General features: G+C 40.1%; 1 long non-coding RNA gene across 2 annotated transcripts in view; it reads left to right on the top strand.

The window, feature by feature from the left end:
• The first annotated feature begins 575 nt into the window (after nt 1-575).
• Nucleotides 576-11,081, top strand: part of LOC147913349 (uncharacterized) — an 86,393-nt gene continuing 75,887 nt past the window's right edge. Inside the window, exon 1 of one of the 2 annotated variants that reach the window (XR_015548835.1) lies at nt 576-858. This is a non-coding gene — a long non-coding RNA (uncharacterized LOC147913349). The remainder of the gene's footprint in view (nt 859-11,081) is intronic. The other variant, XR_015548836.1, reaches the window with a different exon arrangement.

The following is an 11,081-nucleotide window of genomic DNA, read 5'->3' as shown; positions in this document are numbered from 1 at the left end:
GGCCTGTTTGCTCTCCCTGTAGGCACCCAGGGAGGCTGAGTTATGCTCCTGGCCAGCTGTTGTAATGCTCAGCTGCTTGTAGTTGTTGTGGGCCCTTCAGTCTCTTTATCAGGTGTGGGGAGCCCCAGCACTGTTGGCTGCAAGTTCTAATACCACATTTGTGTTGCAGTCTTTCTTTTAAGTGAGTAGGCCCCCAGCATGGCAGGTTGTTAGGCTCAGGGCCTTACAATTGCTGTAAGCCTTTAGCCTATTAGGTCTCTTGTCAGCTCTCTGAGGATTGCAGCTGGGTGGGGCTGGCCTCAGGCACAGGAGCACCCAATTGTCTCAGGCTTTGGAAGGTGGGGCAAACCCCCTATGTGGGTCTTTTAGAAGCACAAGTCTTCTGCAGCTGACAAGCCCTGCCGCCCACAGGTCCACACACACAGTCAACACAGTCCTGCCCCGTGTGCGCACCCTGACCTCCCCAAGCGGACCCACTCTCTCCACGGCGGGAGCCCCACACACTCCGCCACCGCCCCACACTCTCCACCTGCTCCTTGTGCACACCCTGCCCCGCTAAAGCAGGCTCGGTTGCCAGGCTGCAGAGAATCCAGTCACCAATCTATGCAGGCCCACAAGTTGCCTGAGGGCTTGTTGTTGGGTGGGGCCAGTCTCTAGGGTGGGCTGCCTGCCCTGGCTGAACTGGATTAAATCGGTGCTCTAGCGGGTGGAGCAGACCCTGGGCTAGCAGGCCTCAGGGAGAACTCCAATGGCATCTGTGTCAGCACACTCACACCAGGCCACAACAATGGCCGCCGCCAATGTCCCAGTCCCTGGAGAGGTCTCACCCCTCACCGAGATGCACTCAGGGCCTATCAGGTGAGTCTCTTTTCACCCCAGCACTGTGCACCTTTCTTTCTGGTGATTTTAGGATGCTTTCTGAAACGGGTGAGTTTGCGCGCGGGCCCTTTAAGAGCCAGTTTTAGTTTCTTTGTGAACCGGGTTTTCTGGGGGTGCTCCCCAATGCTTTAGCAGCAGGCACAGTCAGATATTATGCCGCTGGTCTCGATTGTGCTGGGTCCACAAAATGCCCACAGCGGGGGCGCTCCCCGGCTCAGGGCCCCGCGCCTCCAGGGAGGCTGCGTACCTGTGAGCTGCTCCCAGCGGCCGTGAAGCTGGCAGCTTGTGAAGGCGGCGTTTTTCTCTCCAGAAGGGAGTCTCTGCCTCTTCCACCTCAGTTAAGATTGTCCGTTGTCCGTTGTTTCAGTTCTGTCTCAGGGGTGATTTTTCCACGAGTAGTTGTACATTGGCTGTGTCCACGGGAGGAGGTAAGTTCAGAGTCTGCCTACGCCAGCATCTTGACTCCTCTCCCTCTCCTTCACATTTTAATTTCTGGCCATCTCATTTCTTACCATTTCCTGAACATACCTGTTATCAATTATCCACTCAGCAAAAGAAAAAATGTTGAACTAAGTCTGACTTTCTGTGCTGGAGATCTGCAAATTCTATTTGTGTTTACCTAAGGGTGAGAAAATCACTTTCCTATTCAGCATCTCTGACACGCATTCATATACACACAAACCCAAAGATATTAGCTTCCTTCCCCCTAAGAATCAACTGCCTTCTCAAATATATTTGGGAAAGAAAAGAGATTTGTGCCACATCCAACCCTGAGTCATCCCTGTTGAGAAAGCCTGTGCTGTAGCCTGGGTTCCTGGCATCACTGGGTACCCTGAGCTCCAGGACCACCCTCTCAGTAGGGTTAAGAATTTGGCTCAGTTGGCCTTAGCAGGAGAATGATGTGAGAAAGGCCATGCTTCCATTTATTATTTGTAGATCTTTGTCATTCTTTTCAATGACCCGGTCTCGGAACCTCCACACTGTGTTTGGGGAATCACCCACCTCTTGAGGCAGAGCCTGCTTTTCACTATGAAAGTATGCTATTTAATCATGTTCCCCTCATTCTTTCAGCTAGGGCTATAGCACATGCCTACGCACCATCCATCAAATACACAGACTGAGTCAGAAGCTGCTTCTGTGAAGAAGTAGGACTACTCAGAAGCTCTTCCGGGGATCTGTAGAGGTAGTTACAGATCTGTGGAGGCAGCTCCCAGGACAACCATGGCAGTGGTAGGTGTCCAGTGTCTGTGGTGCCAGTGTTGGAAGCTACAGTGTCGTTCACAGTGACAGCCACAGTGATGTCTTGGCCAGTTCTGTGGCATTATTTGGGCTTTATGCCTGGTTGCATGGCCCCAGAGCCTGGTTGTCTATAAGTAACTCAACATCCTTTATGTTAACTTTTAAATTTTGGTATGACATAAAATGACAGAAGATTTGCAAGAATATACAAGAAATTCCTATATACTTTTGGTTTAGGGGTTTTTTTTATCTTTCTTTAAAATTTTTTTTGGAAATAGTTTCAGACTTACATAGAAGTTGCAAAGGCAGAAAGTAGAGTTTCCATGTAGGCTTCACCCAACGTCTCCCATTGATAACAGCTTAGAAAACCATAGTATAATTTTTAAAACCAGGACACTGATACAAACTATTAGCTAAAGTACAGACCTTATTTGGATTTCACCAGTTCTTGTACGCACTTTTGTTATGTATAGTTCTACAAAATTTTATCTCTTGTATAGATTTGTGCAACCACCACCATAATCAGGTATGAAATTTCTATCGCCACAAAGAAACTCCCTTGTGCTCCCACTTTGCAGTCACACTTTCCTCTGAACCTAATCCTTGGCAACTGTTGATCCATTCTCCATCACAATTTTGTTATTTCGAGAATGTTATGTGAATGGAATCATGCAGTATGTAATCATACACATCTCCTAAATACAAACAAGAATTCTTAGAAACAGTGCAGCCTAACTCCATAAAAAGTTAAGAGAAACATTTTCAAAACACACTGTCTTCTGTATAGAATCCCCTATCCATTGTCTTCACTTTGGAAACAATGCTTTATATTATCATGCAAAAGAATCTCCGGTGCCCATCTAGTGTTTGCAGATGATGGCAAGATATGGGGCTTCAGAGTTTTGTTTCATTGATCTGCCAGACACAGACCCGTATAGACCTGTTGCCACCCTTAAGTAGCTAAATACCCAAAAGAGGCTTTGAAACGGACTCTATTTTTTTGTTGTTGTTGTTACTTTGGCCCATATTAAATTCTTTGACATGACATCCTTCTCATTAATTCCCATTGACTAATATGTGGGAAAAAAGGTGGTGTCGAGATTTATTACCTTCCTGTCAATGGCAAACCTCAAAGGGTGACTGTATGTTTATGTGTGTTCCTTTAGTTGCATCCATAAAACACAACGAGCACTTTGGTAGTGATATTAGTTTACAACATAATGTACCACCACTCTCTTCATGTTGGTACCAGTACATGTCCTCTTTGGTAAGGGAATGCTGTCATCGTAGCTGACTCAATTTAGTAGAAACAGCAATTTCATATTATTCTCCTTGGGCTGACCCAGACCCACTCATCCACTACTAGAGTGTTGACTAGGGTTTGTGTGCCGGCAAGTGGTAATTTTTTCTTTACCTCATCTAGCCCTTTGGTATCTGTTGGCTTATGCCTGGTATTCAGGGTAGTGTCTAAGTGCTGGAGGTTGCAAACTCAATGCAGGTAGAGAATTCAGAAAGAGGAGAGATATATGAAAGATGCTTTATTATTTATCCACGTATGAGTACTGAAATGATTTTTATTTTTCAAAACAAATACTAGTTATACTAATTATATGGTGATTTTATTACATATGGGATTATCAATGTATGAGACTAATTCTCTATAAGCAAGTACAGAACTTTTCTTTTTTTTGCTTGAGGATGATTCGCCCTGAGCTAACATCCATTGCCAACGCTCCTCTTTTTTTTTTGGCTTTAGGAAAATTAGCCCTGAGCTAACATCTGTGCCAATCTTCCTCTATTTTGTATGTGGGATGTTGGTACATCACGACTGGTGAGTAGGGTAGGTCAGCTCCCGTGATTGGAATCGCAAACCCAGGCAGCGGCAGCAGAGAGCACGGAACTTGAACCACTCGGCCATGGGACCAGGCCCAAGCAAGTACAGAACTTTTATATGAGTACAGTAGTCGCTCGCATCTGCAGGAGATTGGTTCCAAGACCCCTACCTCCCAAACCAAAATCCACGGATGCTCAAGTCCCTTGTATAAAACAGCATAGAATTTGCATATAACCTATGCACATCCTCTCATATGCTTTAAATCATCTCTAGATTACGTATAATACCTAATACAGTGTAAATTCTATGTAAATAGTTGTCATACTGTATTGTTTAGAGTTAGGGAATTTTTTTCCAAATGTTTCCCATCCGCATTTGGTTGAATCTGCGGATGCAAAACCAGCAGATAAGGAGGGCTGACTGTATGCTTAAAAAATGCTCCAGAGAAAAACTAACTAGAAATGATGGGATGGGTTAGAACTTGCCAGAGTTTTGTTGTGAGCAACTTTGTAATAGACATTTTTAATGAAGATGGGTGTTTTTCCTCCCAGAGAGGCATATCAGACTTACTCAGATGAATTTTTGAAAATATACAACAGTTTTACTTACAAAGATTTTGGTGGTCCCACCTGTATGGGTTGAGAGTCATCTTTGCAAAGATTCTTTCTTACCATAGGGAGTGTGCTGTCCTTGGTTGGGCTAAAGCTGAAACAGGATTAAGAATCACTAGGCTAGAGCTTTAATAATCTCAGTCGATAAGATTCAGATAAAACTGGGGGTGAGGTCATGCAGGATAGATAGATAAACTTGAAAATGACTGGTAAGGTCTTTTTGTCAGTTGCCTGTGATATCTGAGGAAAAATGCAGAGGCCATAAGAAATTAAACTTTTTGTGCTTAGGTAGGAGTCAGAACAATAGTTTCGGTATAAATTAGTGCTGAGGGGCCCAGGAAGATGAGACTCACTCTTCAGGGTGAGAAAGTAAGCCAGGATCTGTGAAACTGTTCCAGTTTTTTCTCTTTACTTGGAATATCAGAAACCTCTACCTTGAATGTGGCTATCTTTATTCCTTTGTTCCTGTCTAGAATAATTTCTTTTTTTTTTTTCTTAGTATTGAAGGATTCTCTTGTCTCTGCTAAATAAAAGTATTTTTGTCCATGTTTAGGCAATTGGTGAATTCATGGAAGCTGGCAATCAAATGAGAATTCTAGAACAGTGCTGTCCAACAGAACTTTCTCTGACAATGGAAATGTTCTAAATCTGTGCTGTCCAAAATGGTAGCCAGTAACCACTGGCTAACTGAGCATTTGAAATGTGGTTAGTGTGACTGAGGAACTAAATTCTAAATTTTATTTAATTTTAATTTAAATGAATACAGGTATCTAGTGGCCACACTATGAAACAGCACAGCTCAGGAGGGAAAATAAACTCAGGTGAGAGACTCAGGGCTTACTTAAATTGTAATTCCTCTCACCTAGACATCTTTCTAGAGCTCTTCCCTTCTAAAACCTTAAGCATTTTCTAATTTGTTTCATTGAGGGAGGCCATTCCTTTATAGGCTCTCTCTCTGAATTATTTTGCTCAAAGTTTTAGAATTTAAATGTACAAGGCTCCTTTACAGGGTGTTGTTTCTTTCAGGCATGCCTATTCATTCCCTTCTTGCCCTGACCACACTGCATCCTTCCCCACATTCATGAGACACAGGAGCAAGCAATTAGAAAATATGTAAGGAGAGTTGTATGTATAGACACAGAACATCCTCAACTTGCAACAGGCTGACTTACAAAGGTTCATTTGTGAATTAGGGTTTTGAAACTTAGGATAGGTGTTCCCATTAACTCGGGGTACTGGGGCAATCTACTAAACTCATTTAACCCAAAATGTAAGTGAAGTTATATTTGCTATACAAAATAATTAAAAACAATAAATTTGCAATTTTAATATAAAAATAAAAATAAACTAAATGTGACAGTTTTCATTTCTCTGTAGGATGAGAAACTAAATGAATAGAGAGGACACAAGATGTGCATAGTTTCCTTGAGAGTGGAAGGAAAAAAAAAGGGGGTGAGTGAAGAAGACACCAGATGAGAGAGTTTAGCAAACCACCTCTGAAGCAGGACCCTCACCACTGCTCAGCCAGGAGTAAGAGCAGGTACTGGGCAACTGCCCAGGGATAAATATTGAACATTTCTAAGTTGACTGCTCAAAACTGGTTGGGAGGTGGTGGTGGGGGTGACAGTATATGTTCGGTAGCTTTTTATTTTTTTTTTTTAAGCAAGATTTTCAAAAAAAATACCTGAATTACGTAGAACTTAATTTCTTCTCAATAAACTCTAGGAATTAGTCTTATCAGGCAGGCTTGGCAGGTCCATCCTCCCCATGGGTTTGGGAAGAAGAGAAAAGTATGTGAGGAATGTCTTGGTTGTAATCGCATCTCCAGCCTGCAGCACAAGGTCTGATAGAGCAATTGTTGGTTACGTGATTGCAATAATAGTGGCTGAGTGAAGGCTATGGCTCTTGTGCAGAGCTGTTTGTCCAGGAAGGAAATGAAGCAATGGTCTGTGACCTGTGGACACGTGTTTGCACACTTCAAGGGGGTTGAGTATTACTAGTATTTTGCCACTAGAAACCAAATGTCGATAGAATTTCCTTAGGCTTTTCTGTGGAGATGAAGGTAGTCTAGATTTGTGTCTCTGAAGTTAATTACAGTTGAAGTTTATAGAAGCTTTTACCTGTATGGAATTCTCTCACTTCACTGAATGTCTTTGGATTATTAGTACGCTCTCCTTTCTATACTCTGGTCTAATCTACACATTTCACAGATGAAAGATTCTAAGAGGCCTGCCATCAAAGTGACACCTACAATTTCTCCCTCTTGGGCCCTCGTGAGAGAGACCTGGAAAAATGCAGCATTCAGTCGACCGTGGGGATGGGCTGCCATTTTTCATGGTCTAACTGTAGTTCTAGTTAGCCCCTGACTGCTTCCTGGGATGCTACTATCATTTTCAGATAGAAAAATGATAGCTTAAACGAAAACTTAGAAACACATTGTTTTGCCTTAAACCAATTTGTCTAACACCAATTTATCTAAAATTTAACCTCCTTTGAGAATTTCTATCTCCATGCAGGCATCCTCCTCGCCAACCCCTACTTTTGAGATTTTATATTTTCAAAAAATTTTCATCAACTATACTGGGCTGACTTCTGCTTTTGGACAACATGGAGTAACAGGTACCAGATTTATCCTCTTGACTAAAACAACTTAAAAAAAAAAAAGGACAAAATATATGAAACAATAGTATTCAGACATTGGACATCAGGTAGCACAAGGCAGTGGTCCCCAAGAGAGGGCAAACCCATACGCTGACCCTCTGATTGCCCCAGCTGACTTCCTAGAGAGAGTTTTAGGCCACTGTGTGGGAAGAGGAAGCCCAAGTGAACAGATTATAGTCAATTCCTAGACACTGTGTAATCACATTTGTAAATTTTCCAGCTGGACTTTTGTACTAGAGATATTTCCATGAGGGTTTATGTTTCGGCCATGCCCACATCCTTCTTCTGGGGAAAGTAGCCCTCTCCCAGTCTTTCTGCCTAAAGTTGCCATGGCACAGTGTGTGTGATGATCAATCAGTGAACCTATCCCTCATCCTCTGGTTTTGACTGATTAGGCCAGGGATCAGTGTTCATGCTGAGGTGGAAAATAAAGGCATTGCTTGGCAAGAACTTTGCCCAAAAATCTTGCCCCATATTGGATAGTAACTAATTGAGCAGTTCAGATCTTCTCTCTTTAAAAGCATAAATGCCAATAAAAATGGATGGCCTGTAGAACCCAGGTTGTGTCTTAAAAAATTGAGGTATTATTTTGGTTTTACATGAGGCCTGATATCCCAATCTTAAATATATCACAGTCCAGAGTGACTTCATAGTTGCTGAGACGATTTTTCTGTTTTCTCGCACAATAAATCCCTATCACCAAAAGTAATACCTTTGTGTTTTTTCTTACAAACTAAAATAGCTTCTTTATTCTTATTAATAATAATAGCTGTGGTTGAGTGCTTACTGAGAACTAACCCCACATACTATAGCATCTGCCCAATGGTCTTGTAGGAAAACATATTTTTATTATTACAATTTTACAGATTATGCCCCAAGGTCAAATGGTTAGTATTTATGAGAGCTGGGATTCAAATCCAAGTTCAACTTCGTCTGACTATTAGTTTATGCTCCTTTTCTTCCTCTGGTTACCTGCTACTGATCAATATTTCTTCCACCTAAGTTAATTAGAACACCTAACAAAAAGATGAAACTCAGGGTATATATTGGACTCAAAACCTGTTTCCAATGTTTCTTATTCTTGGATAATTATTACTAGAATTGGATCTGTTTTCCTTGGGTGAGTTGTCAGTTAACTGCTATTAAAATTCCAATTAGAATGTGTGTGAATAACCATTTTTCCAAGCAATTAAATGAGAGATTATCTTCTTTTTGAGAAAATGTTGGCTGCCAGCAAACATGCTGTTAGGTAATAGATTTTAAATTAAACTCATTGTAAGGAGTATTTTACTGCTATGTAGGAGAATTGAATTCTTATCAGAAAGATTAATATTTATAATCAAAGAAACACACATACAATTCTCACCTTCAGGTAAAAGTATCTTAGAATTGTATGTTAAGGAAAGAGAATCCGTTGCAATCTATTTATAAAGTATGATTTGAAAAGGTGATTTTCAAAAAATTCAATCAGAAAACTTCAATGTAGAAAATATAATTTGTTTTAGGAATTATCAGCACTATTCAGTTTAGCAGACTTATGTCTTTTGGATCTATTAATTAGGTAAATATCTGGCTTGGTTTAGAATATAAGGAAAGCTGGAAGACGAGCTATTGGATGACTCAACAGAAGTGGCTTGAATTCACTGGTATCTTTGGCAAAGGAATAATAATTGCTGTCAGTTTTCCAAAGACTTATGGAGATTAGGCAATGAAATACCTTAAAAATTCTTAAACCTTGTCATAGCATCCATAAAATTTCACACAGTATCTCATATTATACTTTTTTTAAGATTAAAAGAAAAAAAACCCTATATGTTAGGTCTTGAGCATACTGGGGCTATTGAGCAGAGAATGTCTTAGAGTAGTCATTGTTAAAAAAAACTAAAAAACTAGGAGCTGGCCCGGTGGCATAGTGGTTAAGTTTGCACACTCCACTTCGGCAGCCTGGGATTCACGGCTTCAGATCACAGGCACAGATCTACGTGTTGCTTATCAAGCCATGCTGTGGCAGCATCCCACATTTAAAGTAGAGGAAGATGGGCACAGATGTTAGCCCAGGGCTCAGACTCCCAGTTCTGTCTCCTCAACTTGGGGAAACTCATACTTGACCCAGACTTACTTAAAACATTTCAGCAAAATAGTCAGTAAATTCTTTTTTGCTTAAACCAGATTGCATAAAGATTTTGTCACTTGCATTGAAAGAGTCCCACTTGTTTGTTGAGCTTCATGGAGCTACTTATAACAGGTTTTGACTTATAAGAATTCCAGAAAGCACAGAGTGCCTCTGTAGGGATCCATTACAATAAATTATAGTTAGGAGGCTTTTTATCTGCCTAATTCAAGAATAAATTTAGACTACCAGAGGGATGAATAGACTAAATATCTTGATGGAATCCTCCACAAATATTGTTTCTCTCAAACTATTAAATATTATGCAAATATTTTATTTACTTAATCTTATTATGAATACTATACATGCTAAGTACAAAACACATACATGTGCATGTTCATATACACAGCACCATCACTTAAAAAATTATAAATTAAAAAATAAAGATTATCCAAAATAACACATCCCAGCTATAGTATGGGTTATAACAATACCCATCTCTATTTCACAAGAAAATTCTTAATTTGGCAGATGTCCATAAACATTAGGTATACAAGGCAAATTCTGGATTTTATTCTTTTCTTTCTTCACTTTATTGTTCTTCATAAGACTTAAATTTTTAATATGGTTAAGCCACCATTATTTTCCTTCTAGTTGGTCTTTTTTGTGCGTCTTATCTGTTAAACCTTTTCCTACCCCAACATCATAACTATATTCTCATATATATTATTCTAAAATTTTTAAAATTTGCTTTTCACATTTAGGAGTTGAACCTACTTGGAACTGATCTTTGTATATGATGTGACATAGAAATCTACTATAATTTTTTATACAGATAATCAGTTTTTTCAGCTGTTTGTTAAGCAGTCTGTTTTTCCCCATAGATTTGTATTTCCCACCTCTGTCATATATACATGGGTCTGTTTCTGGGCTCTCTGTTCTAATCCGTTAGTCACTTTGTCTATACTTGCCTCATGGTGTTCATTACCAAATATTGAAAGTAGTCATATCTGATAGGACAAGTCTCCCTATGATGTTCTTCATCAAAATTAACTTGACTATTCTTGGTCCTTTGCTCTTTCATATGAATTTTAGTTGCCTTATCTAGTTTTCCACACAAAAAAATCTGTTGGAGCTTTGGTTCAAATTTAACTCAGCTTGTAGATTAATTTGAAGGAGAATTGACATTTTTTTGACACAAAATCATCCAGTTTGTGAAAATTGCATTACTATTCATTTATTTGGATCTTGTTTTAGATGTTTTAATATTGTGTTGTAATTTTCTTCATAGACATTATTAGACTTATTCATACATTTTTTTTGCTTCTTTTTTTGTTGAGGAAGATTTGCCCTGAGCTAATATCCATTGCCAATCTGCCTCTTTTGGTTTGCTGAAGATTCCCCCTGAGCTAACATCTGTTCCAATTTTCCTCTATTCTGTATGTGGGTCACCACCATAGCATGGCCACTGGCAAGGGGTGTAAGTCCACACCCGGGAACCAAACCTGGGCCACGAAAGTGGAGGATGTTGAACTTAACCACTAGGCCAGAGGGTTGGGCCCAGTATTCTTACATTTTTTGTTGTTATTTTGTTGGTATATCTCTCTATCACCCATCTATCTATTTATTTTTACTGAAGTAAAACATTACATTGTAATGCTGCTCCTGAAGGATGAAGGGGAAGAAATGGTGGCTGGATTTGACAGTTAGGAAGACACTGGTATCACTTGAAAGACTACATATTGGC

This window comes from Ceratotherium simum, chromosome 28 (assembly GCF_057802395.1).
Source record: "Ceratotherium simum simum isolate JZ-2026a chromosome 28, ASM5780239v1, whole genome shotgun sequence".
Lineage (NCBI taxonomy): Eukaryota > Metazoa > Chordata > Mammalia > Perissodactyla > Rhinocerotidae > Ceratotherium > Ceratotherium simum.
The sequence above is the reverse complement of the archived record's forward strand: the minus strand, read 5'-3'. Positions and strand labels throughout refer to the sequence as shown.